The sequence below is a fragment of the Phyllobates terribilis genome, unplaced genomic scaffold, assembly GCF_046119375.1.
Source record: "Phyllobates terribilis strain yellow unplaced genomic scaffold, ASM4611937v1 Scaffold_540__1_contigs__length_1147954, whole genome shotgun sequence".
NCBI lineage: Eukaryota > Metazoa > Chordata > Amphibia > Anura > Dendrobatidae > Phyllobates > Phyllobates terribilis.
The window spans coordinates 677,969-693,403 of NW_027363300.1; the positions used below are offsets into that span (position 1 = coordinate 677,969).

Consider the following 15,435-nt stretch of genomic DNA (forward strand, 5'->3'; position numbering starts at 1 on the left):
CATTCAGCCAGCCAGGTACCCTGCCTGCAGTAGATGGAATGTGGCAATGGAACGCTGGCTGCGCGTGTCATAATAGGCTCTGAGCCTTTATATACCTGTGCACAGCAGCAGCCACCTTCAGTCTGCTGCTGGACAGCCAGCAGCAGCAGCAGCAGGAGAGGTATGTAATCAGGAGCCCTCCTGCTAAGGGTAGACAGCTGCTCGTTCCACCCCACCCCCCGCCTTAATTGGTTCTCCTCCCTTCCAACGGTGTTGAGGCGGGTGGGAACAGCAGGGGGTGAAGGTGCTGTGTTTAAAGAGGTGGAGTTATGCAGATCTAAAACGCGTGGATTGCAGCAGCAGCAAGCCGAAAAGTGCAGGCATGTAAGGGATCTAGAGGTTGACAACATGTCTTCTTAACGGGAGTCCAGGAGCTCATCTCCACAAATGGACTTTTCAGGATCCTTGGGTGGCTCCGTAGTTTGAAACCAATTCTGGTTATCGCTTCTCGGCCTTTTGGCTAAGATCAAGTGTAGTATCTGTTCTTATCAGTTTAATATCTGATACGTCCCCTATCTGGGGACCATATATTAAATGGATTTTTAGAACAGGGAGATGGAAAAAGAGCTTGCTCTGTCCACTCCACGCATTGACCTGGTATTGCAGTATCTCCAGGACCGGTGCACCCCTTCTTTAATGCAGTTTCTAAAATCAGAAAGAATTGAATTCAATGTTTTTTGTTCATTTTGCTTGTTTGTCGGATTTTGGGATGGACTCTTTGGCTTTGCTTTTCTTCTCCTCATTGGATTTTTCATGTTCAAAGTTGCAGAAGCCAGATTACAAGCTCATTTTGGTTCAACTTCAGCAACTGTGCATTGCATTGCCATGTAATGTGATGCAATGCTATCTTTCTAGCTCTCCCTTTTTACTTCCTTTTGGATAAACAGACATATTAGGCAAGCATTTTGGAGCTTTCACCTAAATAACTACAGGTGGTGAGATAAGCTGCACAATATAATTGACCTTTCAGTATATTGTTGCACACACACCATCTATTTAGCAAATGCCCTTGTTATCAACAGCAGCCTTTTAAACTCACCTGAGCTAACAGGTATGTGCGCTGGTTACTCTGCTGCGCTTAAAATTTCTTTTTTGGTTTGCTACAATGCCTTTTCTGAAACGTTGTCTCCTTCTGCTGGAACACTGACTTCTTTCATTTAATGCCTGCAGACTATAAAAGAGAACCCAACCCAAAAAGTTTGGTTGATTAGTCTGTGACATTCTGTTAAACTGTTGCTTATGGCGGTCTCTGTGAGCTTCTCAGCGACATTCAGCCAGCCAGGTATCCTGCCTGCAGTAGATGGAATGTGGCAATGGAACGCTGGCTGCGCGTGTCATAATAGGCTCTGAGCCTTTATATACCTGTGCACAGCAGCAGCCACCTTCAGTCTGCTGCTGGACAGCCAGCAGCAGCAGCAGCAGGAGAGGTATGTAATCAGGAGCCCTCCTGCTAAGGGTAGACAGCTGCTCGTTCCACCCCACCCCCCGCCTTAATTGGTTCTCCTCCCTTCCAACGGTGTTGAGGCGGGTGGGAACAGCAGGGGGTGAAGGTGCTGTGTTTAAAGAGGTGGAGTTATGCAGATCTAAAACGCGTGGATTGCAGCAGCAGCAAGCCGAAAAGTGCAGGCATGTAAGGGATCTAGAGGTTGACAACATGTCTTCTTAACGGGAGTCCAGGAGCTCATCTCCACAAATGGACTTTTCAGGATCCTTGGGTGGCTCCGTAGTTTGAAACCAATTCTGGTTATCGCTTCTCGGCCTTTTGGCTAAGATCAAGTGTAGTATCTGTTCTTATCAGTTTAATATCTGATACGTCCCCTATCTGGGGACCATATATTAAATGGATTTTTAGAACAGGGAGATGGAAAAAGAGCTTGCTCTGTCCACTCCACGCATTGACCTGGTATTGCAGTATCTCCAGGACCGGTGCACCCCTTCTTTAATGCAGTTTCTAAAATCAGAAAGAATTGAATTCAATGTTTTTTGTTCATTTTGCTTGTTTGTCGGATTTGGGGATGGACTCTTTGGCTTTGCTTTTCTTCTCCTCATTGGATTTTTCATGTTCAAAGTTGCAGAAGCCAGATTACAAGCTCATTTTGGTTCAACTTCAGCAACTGTGCATTGCATTGTCATGTAATGTGATGCAATGCTATCTTTCTAGCTCTCCCTTTTTACTTCCTTTTGGATAAACAGACATATTAGGCAAGCATTTTGGAGCTTTCACCTAAATAACTACAGGTGGTGAGATAAGCTGCACAATATAATTGACCTTTCAGTATATTGTTGCACACACACCATCTATTTAGCAAATGCCCTTGTTATCAACAGCAGCCTTTTAAACTCACCTGAGCTAACAGGTATGTGCGCTGGTTACTCTGCTGCGCTTAAAATTTCTTTTTTGGTTTGCTACAATGCCTTTTCTGAAACGTTGTCTCCTTCTGCTGGAACACTGACTTCTTTCATTTAATGCCTGCAGACTATAAAAGAGAACCCAACCCAAAAAGTTTGGTTGATTAGTCTGTGGCATTCTGTTAAACTGTTGCTTATGGCGGTCTCTGTGAGCTTCTCAGCGACTTTCAGCCAGCCAGGTATCCTGCCTGCAGTAGATGGAATGTGGCAATGGAACGCTGGCTGCGCGTGTCATAATAGGCTCTGAGCCTTTATATACCTGTGCACAGCAGCAGCCACCTTCAGTCTGCTGCTGGACAGCCAGCAGCAGCAGCAGCAGGAGAGGTATGTAATCAGGAGCCCTCCTGCTAAGGGTAGACAGCTGCTCGTTCCACCCCACCCCCCGCCTTAATTGGTTCTCCTCCCTTCCAACGGTGTTGAGGCGGGTGGGAACAGCAGGGGGTGAAGGTGCTGTGTTTAAAGAGGTGGAGTTATGCAGATCTAAAACGCGTGGATTGCAGCAGCAGCAAGCCGAAAAGTGCAGGCATGTAAGGGATCTAGAGGTTGACAACATGTCTTCTTAACGGGAGTCCAGGAGCTCATCTCCACAAATGGACTTTTCAGGATCCTTGGGTGGCTCCGTAGTTTGAAACCAATTCTGGTTATCGCTTCTCGGCCTTTTGGCTAAGATCAAGTGTAGTATCTGTTCTTATCAGTTTAATATCTGATACGTCCCCTATCTGGGGACCATATATTAAATGGATTTTTAGAACAGGGAGATGGAAAAAGAGCTTGCTCTGTCCACTCCACGCATTGACCTGGTATTGCAGTATCTCCAGGACCGGTGCACCCCTTCTTTAATGCAGTTTCTAAAATCAGAAAGAATTGAATTCAATGTTTTTTGTTCATTTTGCTTGTTTGTCGGATTTGGGGATGGACTCTTTGGCTTTGCTTTTCTTCTCCTCATTGGATTTTTCATGTTCAAAGTTGCAGAAGCCAGATTACAAGCTCATTTTGGTTCAACTTCAGCAACTGTGCATTGCATTGCCATGTAATGTGATGCAATGCTATCTTTCTAGCTCTCCCTTTTTACTTCCTTTTGGATAAACAGACATATTAGGCAAGCATTTTGGAGCTTTCACCTAAATAACTACAGGTGGTGAGATAAGCTGCACAATATAATTGACCTTTCAGTATATTGTTGCACACACACCATCTATTTAGCAAATGCCCTTGTTATCAACAGCAGCCTTTTAAACTCACCTGAGCTAACAGGTATGTGCGCTGGTTACTCTGCTGCGCTTAAAATTTCTTTTTTGGTTTGCTACAATGCCTTTTCTGAAACGTTGTCTCCTTCTGCTGGAACACTGACTTCTTTCATTTAATGCCTGCAGACTATAAAAGAGAACCCAACCCAAAAAGTTTGGTTGATTAGTCTGTGGCATTCTGTTAAACTGTTGCTTATGGCGGTCTCTGTGAGCTTCTCAGCGACATTCAGCCAGCCAGGTATCCTGCCTGCAGTAGATGGAATGTGGCAATGGAACGCTGGCTGCGCGTGTCATAATAGGCTCTGAGCCTTTATATACCTGTGCACAGCAGCAGCCACCTTCAGTCTGCTGCTGGACAGCCAGCAGCAGCAGCAGCAGGAGAGGTATGTAATCAGGAGCCCTCCTGCTAAGGGTAGACAGCTGCTCGTTCCACCCCACCCCCCGCCTTAATTGGTTCTCCTCCCTTCCAACGGTGTTGAGGCGGGTGGGAACAGCAGGGGGTGAAGGTGCTGTGTTTAAAGAGGTGGAGTTATGCAGATCTAAAACGCGTGGATTGCAGCAGCAGCAAGCCGAAAAGTGCAGGCATGTAAGGGATCTAGAGGTTGACAACATGTCTTCTTAACGGGAGTCCAGGAGCTCATCTCCACAAATAGACTTTTCAGGATCCTTGGGTGGCTCCGTAGTTTGAAACCAATTCTGGTTATCGCTTCTCGGCCTTTTGGCTAAGATCAAGTGTAGTATCTGTTCTTATCAGTTTAATATCTGATACGTCCCCTATCTGGGGACCATATATTAAATGGATTTTTAGAACAGGGAGATGGAAAAAGAGCTTGCTCTGTCCACTCCACGCATTGACCTGGTATTGCAGTATCTCCAGGACCGGTGCACCCCTTCTTTAATGCAGTTTCTAAAATCAGAAAGAATTGAATTCAATGTTTTTTGTTCATTTTGCTTGTTTGTCGGATTTGGGGATGGACTCTTTGGCTTTGCTTTTCTTCTCCTCATTGGATTTTTCATGTTCAAAGTTGCAGAAGCCAGATTACAAGCTCATTTTGGTTCAACTTCAGCAACTGTGCATTGCATTGCCATGTAATGTGATGCAATGCTATCTTTCTAGCTCTCCCTTTTTACTTCCTTTTGGATAAACAGACATATTAGGCAAGCATTTTGGAGCTTTCACCTAAATAACTACAGGTGGTGAGATAAGCTGCACAATATAATTGACCTTTCAGTATATTGTTGCACACACACCATCTATTTAGCAAATGCCCTTGTTATCAACAGCAGCCTTTTAAACTCACCTGAGCTAACAGGTATGTGCGCTGGTTACTCTGCTGCGCTTAAAATTTCTTTTTTGGTTTGCTACAATGCCTTTTCTGAAACGTTGTCTCCTTCTGCTGGAACACTGACTTCTTTCATTTAATGCCTGCAGACTATAAAAGAGAACCCAACCCAAAAAGTTTGGTTGATTAGTCTGTGGCATTCTGTTAAACTGTTGCTTATGGCGGTCTCTGTGAGCTTCTCAGCGACATTCAGCCAGCCAGGTATCCTGCCTGCAGTAGATGGAATGTGGCAATGGAACGCTGGCTGCGCGTGTCATAATAGGCTCTGAGCCTTTATATACCTGTGCACAGCAGCAGCCACCTTCAGTCTGCTGCTGGACAGCCAGCAGCAGCAGCAGCAGGAGAGGTATGTAATCAGGAGCCCTCCTGCTAAGGGTAGACAGCTGCTCGTTCCACCCCACCCCCCGCCTTAATTGGTTCTCCTCCCTTCCAACGGTGTTGAGGCGGGTGGGAACAGCAGGGGGTGAAGGTGCTGTGTTTAAAGAGGTGGAGTTATGCAGATCTAAAACGCGTGGATTGCAGCAGCAGCAAGCCGAAAAGTGCAGGCATGTAAGGGATCTAGAGGTTGACAACATGTCTTCTTAACGGGAGTCCAGGAGCTCATCTCCACAAATGGACTTTTCAGGATCCTTGGGTGGCTCCGTAGTTTGAAACCAATTCTGGTTATCGCTTCTCGGCCTTTTGGCTAAGATCAAGTGTAGTATCTGTTCTTATCAGTTTAATATCTGATACGTCCCCTATCTGGGGACCATATATTAAATGGATTTTTAGAACAGGGAGATGGAAAAAGAGCTTGCTCTGTCCACTCCACGCATTGACCTGGTATTGCAGTATCTCCAGGACCGGTGCACCCCTTCTTTAATGCAGTTTCTAAAATCAGAAAGAATTGAATTCAATGTTTTTTGTTCATTTTGCTTGTTTGTCGGATTTTGGGATGGACTCTTTGGCTTTGCTTTTCTTCTCCTCATTGGATTTTTCATGTTCAAAGTTGCAGAAGCCAGATTACAAGCTCATTTTGGTTCAACTTCAGCAACTGTGCATTGCATTGCCATGTAATGTGATGCAATGCTATCTTTCTAGCTCTCCCTTTTTACTTCCTTTTGGATAAACAGACATATTAGGCAAGCATTTTGGAGCTTTCACCTAAATAACTACAGGTGGTGAGATAAGCTGCACAATATAATTGACCTTTCAGTATATTGTTGCACACACACCATCTATTTAGCAAATGCCCTTGTTATCAACAGCAGCCTTTTAAACTCACCTGAGCTAACAGGTATGTGCGCTGGTTACTCTGCTGCGCTTAAAATTTCTTTTTTGGTTTGCTACAATGCCTTTTCTGAAACGTTGTCTCCTTCTGCTGGAACACTGACTTCTTTCATTTAATGCCTGCAGACTATAAAAGAGAACCCAACCCAAAAAGTTTGGTTGATTAGTCTGTGGCATTCTGTTAAACTGTTGCTTATGGCGGTCTCTGTGAGCTTCTCAGCGACATTCAGCCAGCCAGGTATCCTGCCTGCAGTAGATGGAATGTGGCAATGGAACGCTGGCTGCGCGTGTCATAATAGGCTCTGAGCCTTTATATACCTGTGCACAGCAGCAGCCACCTTCAGTCTGCTGCTGGACAGCCAGCAGCAGCAGCAGCAGGAGAGGTATGTAATCAGGAGCCCTCCTGCTAAGGGTAGACAGCTGCTCGTTCCACCCCACCCCCCGCCTTAATTGGTTCTCCTCCCTTCCAACGGTGTTGAGGCGGGTGGGAACAGCAGGGGGTGAAGGTGCTGTGTTTAAAGAGGTGGAGTTATGCAGATCTAAAACGCGTGGATTGCAGCAGCAGCAAGCCGAAAAGTGCAGGCATGTAAGGGATCTAGAGGTTGACAACATGTCTTCTTAACGGGAGTCCAGGAGCTCATCTCCACAAATAGACTTTTCAGGATCCTTGGGTGGCTCCGTAGTTTGAAACCAATTCTGGTTATCGCTTCTCGGCCTTTTGGCTAAGATCAAGTGTAGTATCTGTTCTTATCAGTTTAATATCTGATACGTCCCCTATCTGGGGACCATATATTAAATGGATTTTTAGAACAGGGAGATGGAAAAAGAGCTTGCTCTGTCCACTCCACGCATTGACCTGGTATTGCAGTATCTCCAGGACCGGTGCACCCCTTCTTTAATGCAGTTTCTAAAATCAGAAAGAATTGAATTCAATGTTTTTTGTTCATTTTGCTTGTTTGTCGGATTTGGGGATGGACTCTTTGGCTTTGCTTTTCTTCTCCTCATTGGATTTTTCATGTTCAAAGTTGCAGAAGCCAGATTACAAGCTCATTTTGGTTCAACTTCAGCAACTGTGCATTGCATTGCCATGTAATGTGATGCAATGCTATCTTTCTAGCTCTCCCTTTTTACTTCCTTTTGGATAAACAGACATATTAGGCAAGCATTTTGGAGCTTTCACCTAAATAACTACAGGTGGTGAGATAAGCTGCTCAATATAATTGACCTTTCAGTATATTGTTGCACACACACCATCTATTTAGCAAATGCCCTTGTTATCAACAGCAGCCTTTTAAACTCACCTGAGCTAACAGGTATGTGCGCTGGTTACTCTGCTGCGCTTAAAATTTCTTTTTTGGTTTGCTACAATGCCTTTTCTGAAACGTTGTCTCCTTCTGCTGGAACACTGACTTCTTTCATTTAATGCCTGCAGACTATAAAAGAGAACCCAACCCAAAAAGTTTGGTTGATTAGTCTGTGGCATTCTGTTAAACTGTTGCTTATGGCGGTCTCTGTGAGCTTCTCAGCGACATTCAGCCAGCCAGGTATCCTGCCTGCAGTAGATGGAATGTGGCAATGGAACGCTGGCTGCGCGTGTCATAATAGGCTCTGAGCCTTTATATACCTGTGCACAGCAGCAGCCACCTTCAGTCTGCTGCTGGACAGCCAGCAGCAGCAGCAGCAGGAGAGGTATGTAATCAGGAGCCCTCCTGCTAAGGGTAGACAGCTGCTCGTTCCACCCCACCCCCCGCCTTAATTGGTTCTCCTCCCTTCCAACGGTGTTGAGGCGGGTGGGAACAGCAGGGGGTGAAGGTGCTGTGTTTAAAGAGGTGGAGTTATGCAGATCTAAAACGCGTGGATTGCAGCAGCAGCAAGCCGAAAAGTGCAGGCATGTAAGGGATCTAGAGGTTGACAACATGTCTTCTTAACGGGAGTCCAGGAGCTCATCTCCACAAATGGACTTTTCAGGATCCTTGGGTGGCTCCGTAGTTTGAAACCAATTCTGGTTATCGCTTCTCGGCCTTTTGGCTACGACCAAGTGTTGTTGCTGGAAGACTCCAAAGCCTATCGCATCCTCGGCCTTGAGGCATCGACAGTTCTACTGTCTTAAGCCTCCTGCTGCTATAGGGGGTGTGCGTGCTGAAGAGAACCAAGAAGGCGATCGACTTATCTGAATATGGCGATGGCGACATCGGCTACTCTCCGTTCTGCTGGAGCTGGCGACTTGAAGATCAAGAACTCTTTTAAGATTGAAGCTGAAGAGCGAGCCCGTGACAAGTTCTCCCTGTCTTTCTTCGTGAGGAAGGTCCTGCTTGAGATCCTGCAGGTGAAAAGGGAGAACATTCTGGCACTTCAAGATGCTCCTGGACGCTTTGTGCTTACCCTGACCTCTGAAGTGGCATCTCAGAATTTTTACCATCAGATCAAGCTGAGACTTCAGGAGGAAGATCTTAAAGGACTGTGTTTTGTGACCCTCTGCCTGGCAGAAGAGAAGTCTGTGGTGGTTCATATGAGCAATCCGCATGTCTCTGAAAAGGATGTGGCTGCGTTTCTGCATAACTATTGCTCTGAGGTCCACTTTTCTCACAAAATCATGAACTCTGAGAGGTTGTGGACCGGAAAATACAAGTTCATCGTGAAGCTGAGAGAAGGTTTGGGAATTGGTGGACTCATTCATCCGCCTCAGAGCTTCCTGATTGGCAGAGAGAGAGGAAGACTCTTCTATCCAGGGATGCCTATCTTCTGCAGAAAATGTATGGACTTTGGGCATTCCTTTGAGAGCTGCAAGGAGGAGAACGCTCTTTGCAAGAAGTGCTATCAAAAAGGACATGTCACTCTGAACTGCCCAAATCAGATGATCTGTAATATCTGCCGTATCCCTGGGCACTCTTTTCGGGATTGTCCGTTGAGAAAAAAGACCTTCAGCTATGCAGATGCAGCTCGGGGGGGAGCCCCTCCGAAGCGGTCCAGTCCTGAAGAACAAACAGACAAATCCAAGGACCCTCCCGGGAACCCTTCTGGGGATCCGCCCAAGGACACTGCTGGGGACCCGCCTGGGGATAGCATTGTTCTCAAGGATTGGTCGGAGAGTCCAGATGGTCATGTGGTGGAGGAGAATCCAGCTGAGTCTGAAGTGGAGATGGGAGAGGAGTCTTCTAAGGAGGCTGGTGGTGAGGAGGAGGAGGAGGAGATTAACATTGACGTGGAGGTTTTGAGGAAAAGGAAAAAGGAGAAGTCGAGTTTGTTTAAGGGAGAGAGCGCCAGCAAAAGACCTGCTGGGCGTTTGAAAATAGTCCTCCCTAATTACTCACCTAAACCGATCATCTCAGTTCCTAAACCTGTAAACCCATCTGATCCGGTGAACATCGAGGAATTCTCAGACACGGACGTTTCTGCGGGTCCCTCTACCCCGGTCGGATTCATGTCAGATACGGACTCAAGCTCTGTTTAAATGATTTATGGCTACACTCAAAATTGCCTCACTAAATGTGAGGAGTTTAAAGGGCTCTGTCAAGAGAGCTGCTTTATTTTCTTACCTGATGACTTTAGATGCTGATATTTTTTTACTTCAAGAATGCGGCATTGACCATGACCCTAACTATAACAAACTAAGGGAAGATTGGGCGAACGGACCTTCCATCTGGTCCGGTGAAAATGGATCGCGTGCTACTGGTGTTGGCGTCCTGTTTAAAAATAAAGACTTTAAGGTTACCTCGTTCACTGAAGTTGAACCTGGACGTGCACTAGTTGTTAATGTGAGTTACTGTGGATCCGAGTTCAAGCTGATTAATGTTTATGCATCTCCGATTAAAGAGGAAAGATCCAGTTTATTAGATATCATCAAACTCTTTATACCTGGTCCTACACCAACTGTGGTTGGCGGTGACTTCAATTGTATCCGGTCTGATGAAAATAGGACATCAGGTACTAGAAGGAAAGACAAAACTGAGATGCAGTTAAAAAATCTAATCGACGATACTTGCCTGAATGATGTCTGGAGAGTAAAGAATACCTCTGAACCAGGATACACTTGGGAGAACAATCTTCTAAAATCAAGAATTGACTTTGTTCTGACATCACAGAGTTTTAAAGTGAATAAAGTGGATCTAACAGGTAACATCTTTTCTGACCACAAAACGTTAATTACTCACTTGGAATTGCCCAGTCTAGAGAAAGGGCGAGGTGTCTGGAAGTTGAACACTCTGCTGCTGGAAGATGAAAGTATAAAAGAGGAATTTTTGAAATTTTATAAAAAACTACAGGGGAAAAAACATTATTACAAAAGAATTCTAGAATGGTGGGAGTATGTGAAGTCTCAAATTAGACATTTTTTTCTCTTAGCTGGCAAAAGGAAGGCCAGACAGAATCAGAAATGGTTTAAAGACCTGAATACAAAACTGCAAACAGGTTACAAACTCAGAAATGCAGGGATAGATATGGAGGATGTTATTTTACAAGTCAAAGAAGACATTAAAAAAGCAATTGAACAGAAAGGCAAAGAAATAATTTTCAACGCCAAGGTAGAACATATGGAAAAAAATGAAACATGTTCCAGGTTCTTTTTCAAAAAATCTTTAGAACGCAAAGAATTAATTAAAGAACTTGATGGTGAAACAACTAAAGATGGACTGTTGGACAAAGCGCAAACTTTTTATCAAAATCTTTTTAGCGAAAAGAAAATTGACGCTGATTTTTTACCTGATGCTCTTAATTCATTGCAGAATCACCTTGAAAAGCAAGATCAAGAGTTGTTGATTGAAGATATCTGTGAAGAAGAACTGCTAAGTGCAATCAAAAGCTTTTCTAGAGGAAAAACACCGGGTACTGACGGACTACAAATTGAATTTTATCTTACTTTTTGGGAGATTTTAAAAGACGACCTGTTTGAGATTTTTAAAGCTGTCTTTTTATGTGACAAATTGCCTGAATCTTGGAGAAGTGGTGTGGTCACCCTGCTTTTTAAAAAAGGAGATAAGACTAATCTAGAGAACTGGAGACCAATCACGTTACTCAACGTAGATTATAAAATTATGGCAAAAATCATGGTGAACAGAATGAAGAAGGTGATAGAGAAGGTCGTGCATCCTGATCAGGTATGTGGTGTGCCTGGTCGTACAATTGCAGAAAACTTGAATATTATACGGGACGCAATTTGGTATCAGCAAGAGAGGAAGCAAAAGCTAGCTCTTCTGTCCCTTGATTTCCAGAAAGCGTACGACAGAGTCTCTCATAAGTACCTGTATTCTGTGTTAAAGAAAATGAAATTCCCGGATGTTTTTATTAAGCACATTGCACTTTTATATGATGGAAGTTTTAGCAGGATTTTAATTAATGGTTTTTTATCTTCAGAAGTTTTTCTAAAGTCGGGCGTCAAACAAGGATGCCCACTCTCGCCTCTGCTCTTTATCTGCGCAATCGAGCCTCTACTGGCAATGTTGAGGAAAGATAAGATGGTGAAAGGTGTACCCATACCAGGTGGAAATGGACTAAGTACTAAGTCACTGGGGTACATGGATGACATCACGATCCTGTGCGACTCAGAACAATCGCTGAGAAGAGCAGTAAGAACTACTGATTTTTTCTGTTTAGCATCTGCCTTCAAACTGAACTTGGAGAAGAGCGAATGTCTTGGATTCGGTGATTGGTCAGATGCGCAGATTCCTCAACTTAAAATAAGAAGTGATAAGATCAAAATTTTAGGTGTTGTGTTTACAAAAAAGAATGATGGAGAAGAAAGTTGGCAGTTGGTGAAGGAGAAAATGCAAAAGAAGATAAGTTTATGGAAACTCAGAAAATTATCAATGGAAGGTAAAAACTTGATCATTAAGTCTTTGTTGTTGCCGATAATGTTGTTTTTAAGTATGGTGTACCCCCCGAATGAGAACACAGTAAAGTTTCTCCAGAGACAAATTTTTCTTTTTCTGTGGGGATCAAAAATGGAGAAGGTTCGAAGAGAGACAATGTACAAGCAGCATAAATATGGTGGAAAGAATATCCCAAATATCAAAAATTTTTTGTACCTAAAGTTCTTTAGTTTTTGCTTCAAAATGACCAATCTAAGAACTCATTGGTCTTTCTACTTAAGATATGCAGCTGGAGATATCTTTAGGAAAAGAAAGTGGATAACATTGCCCCAAAATTCTCCTGTCCTAATTACACCGCCAAAACAATATGTCTTACTAGAAAAAACAATTAGACTTTATAACTTACCTGAAGTAGATGTGGAGATGCTGTCAAATTCAAGAAGACTGGCTCTAGAGACAAAGAGAAAAGAAACGATGACAGCAGTGGCAAACTTTACTTACACTAAAAGTGGAAGAATTTGGAGAATGACTTATGCACCTTATCTAACAAATGAATATAAAGACTTGGCATGGGCAATAGTGCAAGAATGTGTTCCTGTTAGATTTTTTCAACACAGAAGGGGATTGTGCAATACTGCAAGATGCCCTAGAACAGGCTGTGTTAGAGAGGAAACAGTTTTACACACCTTTTGGAACTGTTTTTATGCCCAAAATGTCTGGAAAGAAGTTGGAAGTCTCTTAAAGTTTGTTACTGGTCTTAAGTTTTTAAATCACGAAGTAGTTTTATATGGAAATTTTACATGTCAATCAAAAGAAAAAGAAAGAGTCATTTGGATAATGATAAATGGAATAAAGAATGCGCTATGGAAAGTCCGAAACATATTGCTTTTTAAAAGAGATTTTATAAGTGAAAGTGAATGCATAAAATTAGCACTAAGTGAAATATATATTTATTACCTGTTAGATCTGAAGAGAATTGGGAAAAAAAGAGCCAAGAGTCTATGGAACTTTCATCTGTGGAACCTTGTAGCATGAACAGATTATAAGGCAAGAGAAATATTAGAAGAGAAATAACAACTGAAATATAAGAACAAAATGAAAAAGAAAAAAATCTGTTCTTATCAGTTTAATATCTGATACGTCCCCTATCTGGGGACCATATATTAAATGGATTTTTAGAACAGGGAGATGGAAAAAGAGCTTGCTCTGTCCACTCCACGCATTGACCTGGTATTGCAGTATCTCCAGGACCGGTGCACCCCTTCTTTAATGCAGTTTCTAAAATCAGAAAGAATTGAATTCAATGTTTTTTGTTCATTTTGCTTGTTTGTCGGATTTGGGGATGGACTCTTTGGCTTTGCTTTTCTTCTCCTCATTGGATTTTTCATGTTCAAAGTTGCAGAAGCCAGATTACAAGCTCATTTTGGTTCAACTTCAGCAACTGTGCATTGCATTGCCATGTAATGTGATGCAATGCTATCTTTCTAGCTCTCCCTTTTTACTTCCTTTTGGATAAACAGACATATTAGGCAAGCATTTTGGAGCTTTCACCTAAATAACTACAGGTGGTGAGATAAGCTGCACAATATAATTGACCTTTCAGTATATTGTTGCACACACACCATCTATTTAGCAAATGCCCTTGTTATCAACAGCAGCCTTTTAAACTCACCTGAGCTAACAGGTATGTGCGCTGGTTACTCTGCTGCGCTTAAAATTTCTTTTTTTGGTTTGCTACAATGCCTTTTCTGAAACGTTGTCTCCTTCTGCTGGAACACTGACTTCTTTCATTTAATGCCTGCAGACTATAAAAGAGAACCCAACCCAAAAAGTTTGGTTGATTAGTCTGTGGCATTCTGTTAAACTGTTGCTTATGGCGGTCTCTGTGAGCTTCTCAGCGACATTCAGCCAGCCAGGTATCCTGCCTGCAGTAGATGGAATGTGGCAATGGAACGCTGGCTGCGCGTGTCATAATAGGCTCTGAGCCTTTATATACCTGTGCACAGCAGCAGCCACCTTCAGTCTGCTGCTGGACAGCCAGCAGCAGCAGCAGCAGGAGAGGTATGTAATCAGGAGCCCTCCTGCTAAGGGTAGACAGCTGCTCGTTCCACCCCACCCCCCGCCTTAATTGGTTCTCCTCCCTTCCAACGGTGTTGAGGCGGGTGGGAACAGCAGAGGGTGAAGGTGCTGTGTTTAAAGAGGTGGAGTTATGCAGATCTAAAACGCGTGGATTGCAGCAGCAGCAAGCCGAAAAGTGCAGGCATGTAAGGGATCTAGAGGTTGACAACATGTCTTCTTAACGGGAGTCCAGGAGCTCATCTCCACAAATGGACTTTTCAGGATCCTTGGGTGGCTCCGTAGTTTGAAACCAATTCTGGTTATCGCTTCTCGGCCTTTTGGCTAAGATCAAGTGTAGTATCTGTTCTTATCAGTTTAATATCTGATACGTCCCCTATCTGGGGACCATATATTAAATGGATTTTTAGAACAGGGAGATGGAAAAAGAGCTTGCTCTGTCCACTCCACGCATTGACCTGGTATTGCAGTATCTCCAGGACCGGTGCACCCCTTCTTTAATGCAGTTTCTAAAATCAGAAAGAATTGAATTCAATGTTTTTTGTTCATTTTGCTTGTTTGTCGGATTTGGGGATGGACTCTTTGGCTTTGCTTTTCTTCTCCTCATTGGATTTTTCATGTTCAAAGTTGCAGAAGCCAGATTACAAGCTCATTTTGGTTCAACTTCAGCAACTGTGCATTGCATTGTCATGTAATGTGATGCAATGCTATCTTTCTAGCTCTCCCTTTTTACTTCCTTTTGGATAAACAGACATATTAGGCAAGCATTTTGGAGCTTTCACCTAAATAACTACAGGTGGTGAGATAAGCTGCACAATATAATTGACCTTTCAGTATATTGTTGCACACACACCATCTATTTAGCAAATGCCCTTGTTATCAACAGCAGCCTTTTAAACTCACCTGAGCTAACAGGTATGTGCGCTGGTTACTCTGCTGCGCTTAAAATTTCTTTTTTGGTTTGCTACAATGCCTTTTCTGAAACGTTGTCTCCTTCTGCTGGAACACTGACTTCTTTCATTTAATGCCTGCAGACTATAAAAGAGAACCCAACCCAAAAAGTTTGGTTGATTAGTCTGTGGCATTCTGTTAAACTGTTGCTTATGGCGGTCTCTGTGAGCTTCTCAGCGACTTTCAGCCAGCCAGGTATCCTGCCTGCAGTAGATGGAATGTGGCAATGGAACGCTGGCTGCGCGTGTCATAATAGGCTCTGAGCCTTTATATACCTGTGCACAGCAGCAGCCACCT

General features: G+C 43.5%; 8 non-coding genes across 8 annotated transcripts; all 8 read left to right on the forward strand.

Moving 5' to 3' along the window:
- Positions 1-479: 479 nt before the first annotated feature.
- Positions 480-670, forward strand: LOC141232824 (U2 spliceosomal RNA). The gene has a single exon (XR_012299001.1). It is a non-coding gene; the product is annotated as a U2 spliceosomal RNA (small nuclear RNA).
- Positions 671-1,785: 1,115 nt separating this feature from the next.
- On the forward strand, positions 1,786-1,976 carry LOC141232825 (U2 spliceosomal RNA). The gene has a single exon (XR_012299002.1). It is a non-coding gene; the product is annotated as a U2 spliceosomal RNA (small nuclear RNA).
- Positions 1,977-3,091: 1,115 nt separating this feature from the next.
- LOC141232826 (U2 spliceosomal RNA) lies at positions 3,092-3,282 on the forward strand. Its single transcript, XR_012299003.1, has one exon. It is a non-coding gene; the product is annotated as a U2 spliceosomal RNA (small nuclear RNA).
- A 1,115-nt stretch (positions 3,283-4,397) lies between these two features.
- On the forward strand, positions 4,398-4,588 carry LOC141232828 (U2 spliceosomal RNA). Its single transcript, XR_012299004.1, has one exon. It is a non-coding gene; the product is annotated as a U2 spliceosomal RNA (small nuclear RNA).
- A 1,115-nt stretch (positions 4,589-5,703) lies between these two features.
- On the forward strand, positions 5,704-5,894 carry LOC141232829 (U2 spliceosomal RNA). The gene has a single exon (XR_012299005.1). It is a non-coding gene; the product is annotated as a U2 spliceosomal RNA (small nuclear RNA).
- Positions 5,895-7,009: 1,115 nt separating this feature from the next.
- LOC141232830 (U2 spliceosomal RNA) lies at positions 7,010-7,200 on the forward strand. The gene has a single exon (XR_012299006.1). It is a non-coding gene; the product is annotated as a U2 spliceosomal RNA (small nuclear RNA).
- Positions 7,201-13,193: 5,993 nt separating this feature from the next.
- LOC141232530 (U2 spliceosomal RNA) lies at positions 13,194-13,375 on the forward strand. Its single transcript, XR_012298769.1, has one exon. It is a non-coding gene; the product is annotated as a U2 spliceosomal RNA (small nuclear RNA).
- A 1,116-nt stretch (positions 13,376-14,491) lies between these two features.
- LOC141232831 (U2 spliceosomal RNA) lies at positions 14,492-14,682 on the forward strand. Its single transcript, XR_012299007.1, has one exon. It is a non-coding gene; the product is annotated as a U2 spliceosomal RNA (small nuclear RNA).
- The last annotated feature ends 753 nt before the right edge of the window (positions 14,683-15,435 follow it).